This window comes from Phyllostomus hastatus, unplaced genomic scaffold (assembly GCF_019186645.2).
Source record: "Phyllostomus hastatus isolate PE091 unplaced genomic scaffold, TTU_PhHast_1.1 phas_scaffold_182, whole genome shotgun sequence".
In the NCBI taxonomy this organism is placed as follows: Eukaryota; Metazoa; Chordata; class Mammalia; order Chiroptera; family Phyllostomidae; genus Phyllostomus; species Phyllostomus hastatus.
The window spans coordinates 26,723,925-26,740,618 of NW_025334013.1; the positions used below are offsets into that span (position 1 = coordinate 26,723,925).

General features: G+C 45.6%; 1 pseudogene; it reads left to right on the forward strand.

The window, feature by feature from the left end:
* Positions 1–13,110: 13,110 nt before the first annotated feature.
* Positions 13,111–14,963, forward strand: LOC123832076 (annotated as a pseudogene).
* The last annotated feature ends 1,731 nt before the right edge of the window (positions 14,964–16,694 follow it).

Genomic DNA, 16,694 nt, shown 5'->3' on the forward strand with positions numbered 1-16,694 from the left:
TGGTCCAGACCCGCTGTTGGCACCTGGGGCAGCCCTTGGCTGTTGTGACCTGGAAGTCTTCCTCCGCCCCGCTTCCACCACGTGCCCCTCTTCTTCTATTGCTTTGTCTTCTCTGCAGCTTCCTTAAGCACGGAGTCTCCAGGATTGAGCCTTTCCACTCATTGGGGGTGATCTCCATCCTCCATGTTCATGGAAACAACCACCACCTTCTATACCAGAGTTTCCAGAACCCACAGGTCCAGCGTCCAGCGTCCAGCGTCCAGTGTAGCCTCTCTCCTGAATCCTTGACCTTCCCTTTCAGTCGCTTAAGCAATATTGGTCAAGTGCTTAGCAATCTGACTCTGTTACTACCTGCCAGTATAACCGCAGGCACCTAAAACTATTTCAGGTCTCAGTTTCCTCATCTGTAAAAGGGAATAATAAGAGTTCCTATCTTACAGGGTTTTGGTGAAGATTGAATAAGATGATGCATGTGAAATGTTTAATGTAGCGCCGGCACACAGTAGGTGCTTGATACATCTGAGCTTTCATTATGATTTATTGACCATCCCCTGTTTCCCAGGCCTGCACTCAATGTGCAGACCAGCCAGAACAGTCGAAGTGACTACGTTCTGGGACCTAGGAAAGTCCCAGCTCCGGGGAACACGCTGGCAAAGGTCCCTGGGCTTTGAAGGGGGTTCCTGAAGCTGAGTTTGGGAAAATGGGCTTGAGAGAATTTCACTGGTCTGCCTTACAAAGTTCAGAAGAATTTGTAGTTAGTGGGAAGTAAGAAGAAGGGAGGAGGAGGAGGAGGGGAGAGAGGGATGATGGGCTTTGCCTGGGGAGGGTGGGGTGATGTGTGTAAAGGATTTCTAAGAAATAGGATGTCCAAAGCTGTCTGTTGGATTTATGTTGTTCATTTCTTCATCACTTGTGGGCCAAACGCACGAAGGCCTCGTGTGAGTTTGCTTTTCTGTGTGAAACTATGGAGAGGGGGTGAGTGTCACTTCCGGACAGCACACGGTGGTATATTGTTGTTCACTGCAGTGTAGCCAGTTGCCTAAAAACTTAGTGGCTCAGGGCCACAGTTTCTTGGATCTGGAATTCAGGAATGGCTCTGAGGTTAGCCCTGACTCTGGCACCTGTTAAGAGGGTGCAGGCCAATGGTGGCTGGGGTTGCCGCCATCCAGAAGCCTTCTTCACTCACATGTCCGGTGCCTGTACTGGGAAGCCTCGGATAGCTGAGGCTGGAACAGCTGGCATTTCCTGGGCAGCCCTCTCCTTGACCTCTTCGTGGGTTTTCTACAGAGTCTCATTGGCATGGTAGCCGAACTCCTCACACAGCAGCAAAGGGGGAGAGAGGGAGAACACCAGACAAAAACAGAATTGCCTTTTTGGACCTAGCCTCAGAAGTCACACAGCATCAGTGTCATTGCTTTCTTTTGGTCCAGGGTATTACAAAAGTCTGCCTGGGCTCAGAGGGCAAGAACAGAGACCTCACCTCTTGATGGACAAGCATCAATATCGTATTTCAGGAAGAGCTGGGAGGATGGGATACATATTGGTGCAACTATCTTTGGAAAATACAACCTACCCCACTTGGGCTTATAACCTGAATCAATTCAGTGGAAGCTAAAGCTCAAGACTGGAGCTAAGAGAAATCTTAGGGAAGGCTTTGAACTCTAGTGGACTAGAGTTTCCAGCCAATTGCTTGCAGCTCTTTTTCTGTTCTTTTTGCATACAGCTCTTAAGGAGCAGGGAGGCCTGAACAGACTCATCTTTCCACATCTCTGGATAGGAAGACTTGATGTTGCAAAGGTATGAAATTAATCTATAAACTTCATGCAATCCCAATCAAAATCAATGCAGTCCTCATGAAACTTGACGAACTCATTCTAAAGAGATTCTGGGAGAAAGGCAGCATGAAAATAGCCAAGAAATCTTGAAAAAAAAAAAGAGAAAGGTCTTTCCCTACCAGAGATCAAGACATATTACAAAGTGAGTGATTCAAATAGTGTTTTACCAGCCCAGGAACTGAGAGAGAGAGAGAGAGAGAGAGAGAGAGAGAGAGAGAGAGAGAGAGAGAGAGGGAGAAGAAGACACACGCATTTATCACATACACTTAATCTATGATAAAAGTCTATATATTAAGTTTATGATAAAGGTTCAATTTAGGATAAATAAGGAAAGGGTAAGACAGTTAATGAATGTTGAGGCAACTATATATATATACTCAGAAAAAATTCAAGTCATATTTCTACAGCAACATACAAAAATTATAGTCCTGAACAAATGTATTAAAGCCCTAAATGTAAAAATAACAAACTATGGACATCTAAAGGAAAAATTTTAAGAGAGAATCTTTTTTTAAAAAAGATTTTATTTATTTATTTTTAGAGAGGGAAGGGAGGGAGACAGAGAGAGAAACATCAATGTGCGGTTGCTGGGGGTTATGGCCTGCAACCCAGGCATGTACCCTGGCTGGGAATCGAACCTGTGACACTTTGGTTCGCAGCCCACGCTCAATCCACTGAGCTATGCCAGCCAGGGTCTAAAGGAAAAAATTTTAATAATTTTGTGTTAAGAAAAATTTTCCTGAGCAATACATGAAATCATGAAAAGATATTTAAATTTGACTTCATAACACTTATAAAATGTCTTTACATAAAAATGCATAGAAAAAATTTAAAAGACAGAAAAGACATATTCAAAATACATATTGCCAGACAAAGAATTAATATGGATAACATACAAAGAGCTTTTATAAATCAATAAGACAAACTCTATCAAACATTTTAAGGACTATCTAACTTAAATCTTCTACAAAGTTTTAAAAAATATATTTCATTGATTATGCTATTACAGTTGTCCCATTTCCCCCCTTTATTCCCCTCCGCCTTGTACACCCCCTCCCACATGGACTTCCCCCCTTTAGTTCATGTCCATGGGTCATGCATGTAAGTTGTCTGGCTTCTCTATTTTCTATACTGTTCTTACCCTCCCCCTGTCTATTTTCTACCTACCATTTATGCTACTTATTCTCTGTACCTTTTCTCCTTCCTTCCTCCTCCCACTCCTCTGCTGATAACTCTCCATGTGATCTCCATTTCTGTGGTTCTGTTCCTGTTCTAGTTGTTTGCTTAGTTCATTTTTATTTTTGTTTTTGTTTTTGTTTTAGGTTCAGTTGTTAATAACTGTGAGTTTATTGTTATTTTAGTGTTCATTTTTTATCTTCTTTTTCTTAGATAAGTCCCTTTAACATTTCATATAATAAGGGCTTGCTGATGATGAACTCCCTTAACTTGACCTTATCTGGGAAGCACTTTATCTGCCCTTCCATTCTACATGATAGCTTTGCTGGATAAAGTAAACTTGGATGTAGGTCCTTGCCTTTCATGACTTCAAATACTTCTTTCCAGCCCCTTCTGGCCTGTAAGGCTTCTTTTTAGAAATCAGCTGACAGTTTTACGGGAACTCCTTTGTAGGTAACTGTCTCCTTTTCTCTTGCTGCTTTTAAGATTCTCTCCTTATCTTTAATCTTGACTAATGTAATTATGATGTGACTGGGTGTGTTCCTCCTTGGGTCCAACTTCTTTGGGACTCTCTGAACTTCCTGGACTTCCTGAAAGTCCATTTCCTTTGCCAGATTGGGGAAGTTCTCCTTCATTATGTTTTCAAATAAATTTTCAATTTCTTGCTCTCCCTCTTCTTCTTCTGGTTCCCCTATGATCTGGATGTTGGAATGTTTAAAGATGTCCTGGAGGTTCCTAAGCCTTTATTCATTTTTTCAAATTCTTATGTCTTCATTCTGTTCTGGTTGAATGTTTCTTTCTTCCTTCTGGTCCAAACTGTTGATTTGAGTCCCAGTTTCCTTTCCATCACTGTTACTTTCCTGCACGTTTTCCCTTATTTCACTTAGCATAGCCTTCATTTTTTCATGTAATTTTTTTACCATATTCAACCAATTCTGTGAGCATCCTGATTACCAGTGTTTTGAACTGTGTATCTGATATGTTGTCTATCTCTTCGTCCCTTAGTTGTATTTTTTCTGAAGCTTTGATTTGTTCTTTCATTTAGGCCACTTTTTTGGGGGGGGTCTCATAGTAAGGGGTGGAGCCTTAGGCATTCTCCAGGGTGGGGCAGCCCACATGGCTGAGTTGCGCTGTATGTGCAGGAGGGGTCTGAGAGGGAACAGTGCCACTTGCTCAGCTCCCACTGGCTTTCAGTCACTTCCCCTGCTACCCACAAGCAAATTGGGCCCTTCTGGTGCTGATTCCCAGGTGGGTGGGTTTGTGTAAGTTCTAGGACCCTGTGTGTCTCTCCAACGAACTCTTCTGTGAGGCTGGCAGTTTCTCCCACTGCTGCCTCAACCCCCACAGGTGTTTTCAGTCAGAGGTTTTGAGGCTTTATTTCCCCATTGGAGCTCTGGGCTGTGGGGCTGTCTCACTCCTCAGTTGTTCCTCCCAGTTTATCTGCATACGAGTGTGGGACCACCCTAGTCCACCAGCCGCCACCTTGCTGTTAGTCCTCTCCACCCAGCTGCCCATTTCCGCCCCTCCTACTGGTCTGGATGAATGTTTCTTCTTTAACTCCTTGCTTGTCAGACTTCCACACAGTTCAATTTTCTGGCAGTTCTGGTTGTTTTTGTTTTTAAATTGTTGTTGGCCTTCTTTTGATTGTGCAAGGAGGCACAGTGTATCTACCTACGCCTCCATCTTGGCTGGAAGTCTGAATCTTCTATAAAGTTTTTAGAAAATAAAAATATAAAGAACTCATTTTATGGGGCTAATATAACCTTGGTATCCAAACCAGTGATGTGCAGTAAGAGAAAGACATTTTAGAGGCCAATCTGTCCTGTGAACACAGATGGAAAGATTCTATTTGAAATATTAGCAGATTGCCTTCTCTGGTGTGGCTCAGTCGGAGCATCATCCTGGAAACCAAAAGGTCTGAAAGGTAATGGGTTTGACTCCCAGTGAAGGCACACACCTAGGCTGTAGGTTTGGTCCCCTGTCAGGGCTCCTATGAGACATAATTGATTGATTGATGTGTTTCTCTCGCATTGATGTTTCTCTCCCTCTCTGTCTCCCTCCCTCCCCCCCCTAAAATCGATAAGCATGTTCTTGAGTGAGGATAAAAAAATATTAGCAGAATGAAATAACAACCTTTTAAAAGATATACATCATGACCAAGTTGGTTTTATACCAGGAAATTAGTAAGTTTTAAAATCAGAAAATATGTTACTGTAATTCATTATTAAAGAAGTTTAAGATGATCTCCAAGATGCAAAAAACATAAACAAAAACTCAAATGTGTGCGCTTGTCTTTACACCTACCATAGTAATTTCCTCTGCAAGAACAAGCCTGCAGATGCGGACCCAAGAAGCCAGGTCCTGGACGGCAGGAGGAGCCTGGTGCCACACCGGCCAGCCCCGTTTCTCCTGAGGGACTCGCAGAGCCTGGAAGCGCCTTCTGTTCAGACAAAAAATAGGGGGAAGAAAAATGTCCCTTCTATTTCCCTTTCATCCATATTAACTCAAGATTTACATTCTTTATTTCAATAAAATTTTAAATCTTAATCATTAGAGATATCTCATGTCTAAGCAGAGGCTGAGTCTGACTGATTTCATCACTATCTTCCCAAACGGCAGGTGTCCACAGGTTTCTGAGTGAGCACGTCACATGTCATTGAATTGACCCCCAGTGTACCTTGGCTCTGTGGGCTGCCCTTGGGGCCCCCCTACCATGCCCTCTCTCTCAGGGGCAGGTGGTCAGGGTTTAGTTCGGAGTGACGAACCCAGTGCTCTTACATGTATGGGTCAGGCTTGTAGTGCGAGGAAATAATGAATGGGCATCCTCATAAAAAGAGTAGCTATGGACTACTAATTTATTAATAATATCGATCATTTACATATTATTACAATTATATTTATAATAATACTGAGCACTTTCAATGTGACAGATACTGTACTCCTGTGTTATAAGCACTTTGTCAAGTCCTCACAACTGCTCAGTGATGCAGGGCCTGTGGTCATCTCTGTTTTATAGACAAGAAGGCGGAAGCTTGGAGGAATGAAATGATTTCCCCAAGGATACGCAGCTGTTTCCACTATTTGTGGCTCACGGTAGGTACCAGCAATGCACACTCTTCCCTTTTCCTCTAAGACCCCAGCATAAGGTTGTGCAGTGTGGGCTCTGCACACAAATGGATGGCAGGGGAGGAGTGCGGCTGAAAGCCAGTCGCCGCTGCCAGCTTGCTACAGCTGTTGTTTTGCTGGTCCTATCCCTTTTAGGGAAGAATTCTTAAAATCTTGTTTGACTTGAGGGCTGGGCCACTCCAGTGCACAATCCTCAGACCTCTATTTTCTAACCTTCCAATCTCCTGACCCTTTCTCCTCAACTCTGATAGGAAGGAGGCGTGGGCTTAGAGGGTAAGTAGAGAAGGCATCCCGCCTGTTTCCTTGGTTTCCCACGGTGTCCTTGATTCCTCGGGAATGCCACCTCCCGCTCAGCAGTAAATCGGGCTCTCTGGGACTCTGGCGTCACCTAGTGGTTCCCTTCTGCAGCACATCATGCTGACAAGTAGAAGCAAAGCCCTTTTCTCAGGAAGCAAGAAATGAACTGGAGAGAGAAGACAAAAAGCTCTGTGGGAAGTAAACAAGGGAGAGATCGTGGCTCTTGGAGAATCAGAGCTTAGAATTTGTATTCAGCTATCCTTGGATCCTGATTCTACCACATACTAATTGTGCGACCCTGGGCAAGTCCCTTCAAGTGCCCAGCAAGCTTGGAATGTTTTAGGTAGAAGAAACATTGTAAGCAAAGGCAGGGAACAGGGAAAATGTTCAGAGTGCAGGGTAGGTGACATACTCCCTCTTTCCTGCTGAGAAGAGGGTCAGTCCCTTGGAGTGAGGTGGAGTAGGAGAGCACAAATCTCTTCCTAATCGTAGCACAGTGAGAGGAGCCGGAGCCCCTTCTTGGAATCAGATGCCCATTCTAGGCTGAGCCCCAGTCCTGAGCATGTTTGCCTACCTGGGCTCTGCCCTCACAGGCCTGGGCAGGAAAGCCAACCATTCCACTTTCCTGCCAAGCTAGAGCCGAGCTCCTCCAAACTCCTTGGAACTGCCCAGTCCTGATCTGGGTTCCATCTGATCCCCTATTTGTCCCATCTGACTCTTCGCCACTTCTGATGCGACACTGATAAACTGCGGTGTGCTGGCTTCCACGAGCTGTATTGTCCTGTTCCCTCCCCGCCCCCATCTCTAGCTGTTCCTTCTCATGCTCCTTTGTGGGCTTCTTTTCTCTGCCCATGTTTACCACGCCGAAGGGGCCTGTCTGGGCCTTACCTTTTCACTACCCATGTTCTTCCTGGGCCACCTAACCCGCTCCGCTGACTTTGTCTGTCATCTGGACGTTTTCCCCAGAGCCTCAGACCCACTTATCCAACTGCCTCTGGGATGTTCCAAGGCCACCTCACACTTGATAGGTCCAAAATGAAATTACTGCTTGCCCCCAAACCTGTTCTTCCTGTGTTAATTACATAGCCAATGGGCCCACCCTCTGCCCTATTGCTTAAGCCAAAAATATGGGCTTCAGCCTTGACTCTTCCCTCTCTCCTCCCTGGAAGCATTATCACCATGTTCCAGCCACGATGCCTCATATATGTTTATCTAGTCCACCCACCTCTCTCCATCCTGGCTGCGACTCCATTCCTCTTCTGCTTGGATTATTGTAACTGCCTCTGATGTTGACTCGGTCTCAGTTTTACTCCTTGCTTGCCTCTTGTGTTCCCTCATGGAGGCTCTAGAGGAGGGATTTCCTTGTCTTTTCCGCCTTCTAGAGGCTCCCCACTTTTCTTAGTTCATGACCCGCTTTCTCCATCTTCAGAGCCAGAAAAGCTACATCCCTGACCATTCTTCCACAGTCAAACCTCCCTCTGCTTCTGTCTTTTGTTTTCCTCTTTCATTTATTTATTTTTTTTTTTTAGGGTAAGAGAGGGAGAAAAGAGGGAGAGAAACCTCAATGTGTGGTTGCCTCTCACACACCCCCTACTGGGGCCCTGGTCTGCAACCCAGGCATGTGCCCTGACCGGGAATCAAACCATCCACTGAGCCACACCAGCCAAGAATGAGCTCTTTCTTTTTTTAATCCTCATGGAGGATATGTTTATTGATATGTTTACTGATTTGAGACAGAGGAAGGTGGGGGGAGAGAGAGAAGGAGAAAGAAACACTGATATGAGAGAGAAACATTGATGGACTGCCTCCCCTACACACCCAGACCTGGGATGAACACGCAGCCTAGGTGTGTGCCCTGACGGGGAATCAAACCCACAGCCTTTTGGGTATATGGGATTGTTGGGAACAAGGAAATTAAGAACTAAATTTAACCTTAATAGACAAGAACCACATTGTAGCTAAAAAGAAATGATAAAAGAGTCAGAGTACAGTTAAGCAAACATCCTGTGTCTAGCAGACGCTCTCCCCTGGGTAGGCTAGATAAGCAGTGCTTTGTAGTTTTTAATGAGAAAATAGAAAACTAGCTAGCTAGAGCCAGGAGATTACTAGGTTAATGAACAAACAGCCTGCCTTCCCGCCTTATGCAAGAATACTTGGTTTGAAATTCCCGCGTGCGGTCTTTGTAAGCGAATTGCTAACTGCCACGTCTGCTTCTGTATAACGCTTGCTTGCCCGCCCCTATATAAGAACGTAGTTGTAAGCGCTCGGCGCGTCTCTCGTTTGCAGCTCCTTGTGGGCACTGTGTCGCTGGACACTTTGAGAGTTCGCCCCTGCGCAGGTTAAACTTGGCCAATAAAGTAACATCTTTGATACCCTGAAAGTCTCCGATATTTGTTCTTGCGTTTGCTGGATGCTACAGGGATGATGCTCCAACCGACTGAGCTTCCCTGCCAGGGCTGTTCTGTGAACTCTCACCTAAGGATTTTGGCAGAGGTGTCCCAGGGGATGATGATAACGTTAGCCGGAGTGATGCGCCGTGAACAACGATGGCAGGAGTGAGTGCACTGAGGGCCAGATCCAGGCCGCGCTCTGGGCTGTGGTCATTTCAGCCGATTCCCACTTCAGAAGGCCACACTTATAGCCACAACTGTCACACCCCTGGTTAGTCCCATGGGTGGAAAGGAGACGTCTCAGATCTGAAGCTTAACATATTTGCTTTTATTTTTTATTGTTGTTTGTAAAAACAATAGAGAAATAGCATTCAAACTCCCACCTCTTTAAAATCTAGTTCTCTCTCTCATATATATACACACAATTTGCTTTTCTTCAACATGTCAAAATATCCTGAATTTCTTTTCTTTTAATTTTCTTAAAATTTTATTTATTTATTTTTTTAGAGAGGGAAGGGAGGGAGATAGAGAGATAGAGAGAGAGACATCAATGTGTGGTTGCTGGGGGTCATGGCCTGCAACCCAGGCATGTACCCTGACTGGGAATCGAACCTGTGACACTTTGGTTCGCAGCCCGCGCTCAATCCACTGAGCTACACCAGCTAGGGCTCTGAATTTCTTTTCTAATCAGTACATAAAGATTCCCCTTTCTTTTTAATACCTGTATCTATTGTGTATTACAACAAAGCATTAAAACCACATCTTACCAATGAGGGGTATTGGCGTTCCTTCCTTTTTTTTTTTTTTTTTTTTTTTTTTTAGCTCCCAACGTCTGTTTCCAGATCGGAAGCTGAACAGCAATCCCTCCCCGCCAAACTCAAGTTTATTTTGCTCAGCTTGTCCCCTCACTCTGCCACTATCTTGCCTTCTAGATAAGTTCCGTTGTTTCCCCAGCTTTGTGATTCAGAGTCAAGAACAGGCAGAGAATTCAGCCGGGAGAGGCAGGAGGAAGAGGGGAAGGGAACGGAAGGTTGAGTGCCTCGTGCTTGGACGGTAGGCCGGGGAGAGGTCAGGAGAGCGGGCAGGAGAGCAGGGGAGACGTGCGGTGCAGCTCAGGAAAATCTTATCGCTCTCTGAGATACGAGATTGGAATTCCCGTCTTCCAGCGCTGAAGTCCTTGAATGGGACCTTGTGAAGAGACCAGGCTGTCTGGAGCCTCAGGGTATGTTAAGGTGACACAAAGATCCGGGGCGAAGTTCACTGCATATGCTCCTTCAGGTATTTCTGCTCTTATCTGTGCAGATCCCTGCCCGGAAGAGGAGTTGCATGGTCCGGCAGTGTGCACATTTACATACCCCCCCCCCCCCCAATGCCTCCAGACACTTTCCAAAAAGTTTGGCTGTTGTTCGGCACCCTCACCAACACCAGACCTTATCTGTCTGTTATGTGTTGGCTACTGTGATGGGCAAAAACGGGCAACAGCCAAGTAATTCATTTTCCTTTCATTGTGAGGGAGGTTGAGCACGGCGTTCTGGTCCAGTCGACACCTTCACTCTGTGTTTCTGAGTGCACATGTTTTCATCAGAGTCACACCAAGGGTTTCACAGACCTAGTGCCTTCAGCACCTCTCGTGTTCCCCCCAGCGGGTCGCCCAAAGCTGCACCACAGGCGGCAGAACTGGGTTTGGGAACCAGCCCTTCCGAGTCCCGGTCCCGCCACGTCCACTGGGTCGCACGTCCACTAGATCGAGCTTACCCACCCCGGCAGGAAGCCGCTGGGCGAGGACACAAAGCCCCAGGTTACAAACACGCTCTTATTTCACCGGCTTCTTTTTCCGCCTTTCCTATCAACCCCCTCCGAGAGAACACGGCACGACTTCGCCGCCCCACTGTTCATTTGTTCTGTAGAAGTTTGCTTGTGGGCGCTCAGCACGGACTGCAGCAGTGAAAGTGGTGTTTGGGCCGCGCTCAGCACGGACTGCAGCAGTGAAAGTGGTGTTTGGGCCGCAGCCTGTGGATGCGCGGAAACACGCTGGGTGTTCCCTTCAGTGGCTTGAGCGGGCCGTTAATTTGGTGCCCCCGTGAGTCAGTCTTCTTCTCCTCCTTCTCCTTCTTCTCCTCCCCCTCCCTCTCTTTTTATAAAGATTTTACTTATTTATCTTTAGAGGCAAGGAAGGGAAGGAGGGAAACGTCAGTGTGGTTGCCTCTCATGCGCCTCCTACTGGGGACCTGGCCCGCAACCCAGTAAGCTAGAGTTCTTTAAATATTTATTCAAAATTTATTTTGCAGAGAGGATGAATACTGTATAACAGAAGGTGGGAGAGGGAGGCCTTTTGGGGAAGGAGTCTGTTTCTCCTTATCCTCAGCGATTCAGTTCTGGACCCCCACGTGCAATACAAAAGCTCTGCTGCTTAGCTGGACTCACTCATCCTCTTCGGAAGTAAGTGTGTCACCACCATCAGCAGTTACCAGGGCAAACCCTGGGGAGTTTCAAACCATCTATTCCCACCCAGCAGTCACACACGGTGTTCTTGAGAGGGTTATGTGTATATCTACTCCTCTCTCTCTCTCTCTCTCTCTCTATATATATATATATATATATACACACACACACACACACACACCTGTTTATGTATTATGTTTTATTTACACTTTGTGTATTATGTTGCCAGTGTTCCCTCTTAGACTTGTGGTCTGATCCGTGTGGTGCTAGGCAAGAGAAGAGGGGGGTGAAGCTGGGGTGAGGGGTAGAGAGTAAGCCATGCTCTTCCAGAAAGAAGGAACAGCAAGTGGAGGCCCAGAGTGTGGGAAAATCTTGATTCTTAGAAGAACTGAAATGGTGTCTAGTTGGAAGGGAAAGTGGGGAAAGTCTGGTGTCAGAGTTTGTTCTCCTCTCTCCTACACTGCATTAGAAAAATAGCCTCCAGACCTGGTATTTCCATGACATGTCAAATCATTTTTATAACTGTATCTCTAGTGCCCGCCAGAACATGCATGGAGGAGCTGGGTGCTGAGGTCAGTGCAGTCGGTCCCCCTCCCCCACCCCGCTCTGCACATGCACATGTAACTGCACCATCTCTGTGTTTGCACAGGTGTACACAGTGCTGTGAAGGAAACTACTGCACTCAATTCTTTGTGGATTGATTGGATTGCTTCCTTCGTATACTGCTAGAATGGGAGCTCAAGTTCTGGTTTTTATTTTTATTTTCTTAATTTGTTTTTTGATGTTTGATTTAGTCTTTTTTCCCATGACCAGTTAGTCTCCTTATATCTTCTCCCCACAAGGTCTGATTTTTAAAGAGGTATTTAATATACTGCTGGTATTATGATTTTAAAATCTTTTCCAACACAATAGGTAAAACAGATTTTATTATTCTATTCATTTGTTTTGTGAGAACAAAATTTTTTCATGTGTTTATTGATCACTTTGTTGTTCCTTCATTAAAGTGCCCAGACATACCATTTACCCTATTTTTATACTGGGATGTTTAACTCATTAAATTTCCCTACAATTGCATTTCTGTGAATTTTTTTTCTGAGATTACTATTTTTGCCTTTTGTTGTGTTGCATGTTACTTAATCTTTGAGGTTTTGTGATTTAAGTGCTAAAGTGGGGTCAGAAGTAGACCTGCTGTAGCTAATATGAGGATAAGGACCACTGTTAGACACCTACGATATACCAGACACCTCTTATATAGCATTTCTAATTTTCATAGCCACCCTTCCAGCCCCATGTTCTGGATGAGGACGCTGAGGCACACAGAGGTTGAGTATCTCGTCTGAGGTCATGCAGAGTAAGTAGAGAGCTCTTTCCTCTTTTGAATCCTCATGACAACCTGTACAGTGTTGTTTTCTCTGCAACCCAAGTGCCAGTATTCCATAGGTCACTTATAGAAGCACCTCGTCCAATGGGGGATCTCACAGGCAGCTGCTGAAAATGGCAGAGGGCTGGTGAGTCAGATAGAAGGCAAGGATTGTCTCTCAGAGGCTGTGGAGAGTGAGTCCCCTGCCAGTGAGGAGGAGCGGGTGGGTGGTCCTGGGATCCCAGTCTCTAGAAGCCATGGATGGAGCGGCTGCCGGGCTGGGTGCTCTAAACTGACTGAATGGACTCCCTCACGAAGCCTGCAGCAACACATCTCTAGTACCAGGGAGCGGGCCAGGTGAGCCCGCAGGGGAGTCACTGCTTTTTCCAGTAATTATCTACACCAGCAGTAAATAAGGTATGCAAGCAGAACCACTGTGCGTCAGGGTCCGCCAGCACGCGAGTCAGACCAGGCCCACCGCGCTATGTTGGAGGTCAGCAAAGGTGCAGAGGGTGTGTGCAAACCGGAGGTCCCCAGCCTATGAGCCCGTCAGAGAATGACCAGAAGAGGTCCATTTATCAGCAAGGGCTTTAAGAACAGGGGAAAGTGGAGTCAATAGAATCGATAGGTGGAAAAGAAAAAAAAAAAAAGAACAGAAGTGAGTGAGCTGGCAAGTCTGGACAACATACATGTTTTCTGGTGAGAGACAAAACCAAGAGGCAGACTGCAGTATTGGCACAAATCTGAATTTGTGTGGTCGTTTGAAAATGGGCCACTTCCTCGTCAGGCACTCGTTGTGTTACATATTTGGGTAAGTAGGTCCCTACTCTGAATTAACTGAGGGTGCAATAAAGTTACTCCGGGGTCTGATGAGTCTACCTGGGTGAGTATTTCAAGTGTGTGGTACCTTAGGGGCTAAGAGCCTCAGGGGCTTCTTAAACTCAGGAATTAATTGGAAAGAACCGATGTACCATCATTGATCAGTGGGTTCAGTCATGTAGAGAACATTTCTGTATCTTCTTCAAAAACAAATATTTAAAAAATTTTGTTGTTTCTGTGATTTTTTTTGTAAAGTAATTTCTCTTCGAGTTAAAACAAAAAAGTGATAGCATTTTGCTCCACTTTGCTTGCTCACTCATTACAAATGGTCGAAATCAAGCCTCTGGAGTTGAGACTTCTGAAGACTCAGGACTGGGAGTGGATCCAAATGATCCTTTTTTTTTTTTTTTTTTTTTTACGAGGAATCACAGGGACACCTCGTGACAAGAAGTTCCTTTGTGCCCTTTTGACTCTCTAAGCAGCACCGAGAACAGCAGCAGTGGCAAAAGGCAGTGCCTCCTGCAGGGCAAATGGTGCTAAAAGGAAGCCAAGAAGAAGGCAGACCTGTTTTCTAAGAAAGACAGACGGGTACTGTGTGAAAGCACCAGCTATGTTCAATATAAGAAATATTGGAAAAAACACTAGTCACGAGAACTCAAGGAACCGAAATCACATCTGATGGTCTCAAGGGTCATGTTTTGAAACGAGCCTCACTCATCTGCAGAATGATGAAATTGCATTTAGAAAATGCAAGCTAATTAGTGAGAATGTTCAGGACAAAAACTGCCTGACTAATTTCCATGGCATGGATCTTACCCATGACAAAATGTTCTCTGTGGTCGAAAAATGGTAGACCATGGCCTAGCTGGTGTGGCTCAGTGGATTGAGCACAGTCCTATGAACTGAAAGGTCACCGGTTCGATTCCCAGTCAGGGCACATGCCTGGGTTGGGGGTCAAGTCCCCAGTTGGGGGTGTGCGAGAGGCAACTGATTGATATTTCTCTCCCTCTCTTCCTCCCTCCCTTCCTCCTAAAAAGAATAAATAAATAAAATCTTAAAAAACAGTGGCACACTGGGCCTGAAGCTCATGTTGATGTCAAGAATACTGATGGTTATTTGCTTCGTCTATTCTGCATTGGTTTTACTAAAACAATAACAACAACAATCAGAATTGGAAAACCTCTTGTACTCAGCATCCACAGGTCCACCAAATCCAGAAGAAGGTGATGGAACTCATAACCCGAGAGGTGTAGAGGCAAATGACTTGAAAGAAGGGGTCAGTAAATTGATTCCAGATAGCACTGGAAAAGCCATAGAAAAGGCTGGCCAAGCTCCTTATTCTCTCCATGATGTCTTTGTTAGAAAAGTCGAAAAGCTGAAAAACCCCATGTTGAACTGGGACAACTCATGGAGCTTCATGGCGAAGGAGGCGGTTCTGGAAAAGCAACTGGGGATGAGACAGGCGCTAAAGGTGAACAAGCTGAAGGATATGAATCCCTGGTCCAAGAATCTGCTTAAAATTTAGACTTTTAATGTGACACTCTCCTGTCCCATTTTCCGGTGTCTTCCTGGAGGAGTGCCATTGGGAAGCGACCCAGCTGTGACGGAAACCTGGTGGGCCTCTCTTCACAGAGGAACCATCCCTTCCTTTGTCATCATTTGGGAGTAGTGACAGAGAGCAGGGACTGAGGTTTTTGGAGGGAGGAGCAGCTCTGTGGCAGGCGAGTGTTTCTCTCTCTCTCTCTCTCTCTCTCTCTCTCTCTCTCACACACACACACACACACACACACACACACACACACACACACACACGGCAGGATCGCCACTTCTCCCTCGGGCCTGCTGGAGGGAGACTGCCCACTGCAGAGACGGCACGGGAAAGGGCTCCAGGCAGGAAAATGAAACCTGGTTCCCTCTGAGCTCTGTCTTTTCCTAGTTAACCTGGATCTAGAATATTGTTGAATTTATTCCGGTGATGAGTAAAACATTTAACGACGAATTCCTTGACTCCTCAAAGAAGTGATTCTTAAATTTGTTTGGGTTACACACACCTTTGCAAATCTAAGGCCCACCGCTCAGGAAAGTACACAGACCCACACAGCCACGAATTTTGTCAGATAGTTTCAGATAGTTTCAGAGGGTTGACAAGGTGCTAAAGTCCATCTGCGGACCAGGTTAGCGACGTTAGGAACAGTGTGGAGTCCAACCTCCTCAGGACAGCACACACAGCTCTTTGTGATCTGGCCCTTCGCTCCTTCTGCAGCTTCTCCTAGTGCTCCTCGCACGTGACAATTTTCAGTTCTCCTTTCTCACTTCTGCATTTTATGCATACTAATCTCTGCCTGGAATGTCCCCCTCCTCAACTGCCTGGAAACTGACTAACTTTATTAAGGAGGCATACTTAAGCACTTCTTTTGTTCTGTGATGTGTACCAAAAGCCAGCATTTTGTCTGATAGGTTGTTTGGTCAATGGTATGAAAGCAGTCACAATGTCGAATCCCTGTGTCAAAATGTAAAAAATAGTGCTTCTTTGAGCCAGTTTGAAATGTTTTGTCTTCTCTTTTTCCTTGTTTCTGGCCCTGCCCATTTTGAATAGGAAAGGATTCTTTTAGCTTGTGGATTATGATCAGAACTACTATTCCATGAAAGGCAGATAATATGGATAAGAATGAGGTTTCTCTTTTTTTTTAATCGTTTGAGAGTGAGATTTCTATCTTGTAGATCCTGCCATCTGAAGAATTTGGAAATTGTAAGATTACTTTTGCAGATGAATGTCAAGATCATCTGCTACTTTTAAAGGATGGAGTCAGGAATAATTTACCTGTGGCCCTGGCCACCATGGACCCTGTGGTGGATGTGCCTTCGGGCTGTCTGCAGCCATTCCCAGCCCCCTTCTCTGTTGCCGCCTCTCACTCCGAGGGGCGGATGCATGCTATCCCCGAATACCTTTGTAGTTAGGGGTTGAGCCATGCAGCCTGGTTCTGGCCAACGAGTCTTAAGAGAAAGTCTGCTGGGAGCTTCTGGGAAAATGTCTGCTTTCCTGATAAAAGGAACAGTCAGATTGGGGGCACTCTATTCCTCCTCTTCCTGCCTTTGAAGATGATGTGGTGTTTAGAGCAGTGGTGACCAGTTTGTGACCATGAGGTGACAGCATGTGCAATGCTTCTCAAACTCGTGTATGCATCAGAATCACCCAGAGGGCTCCTCCAAACACAGACCGCTGGGCCCTGTCCCCAGAGTTTCTGATTC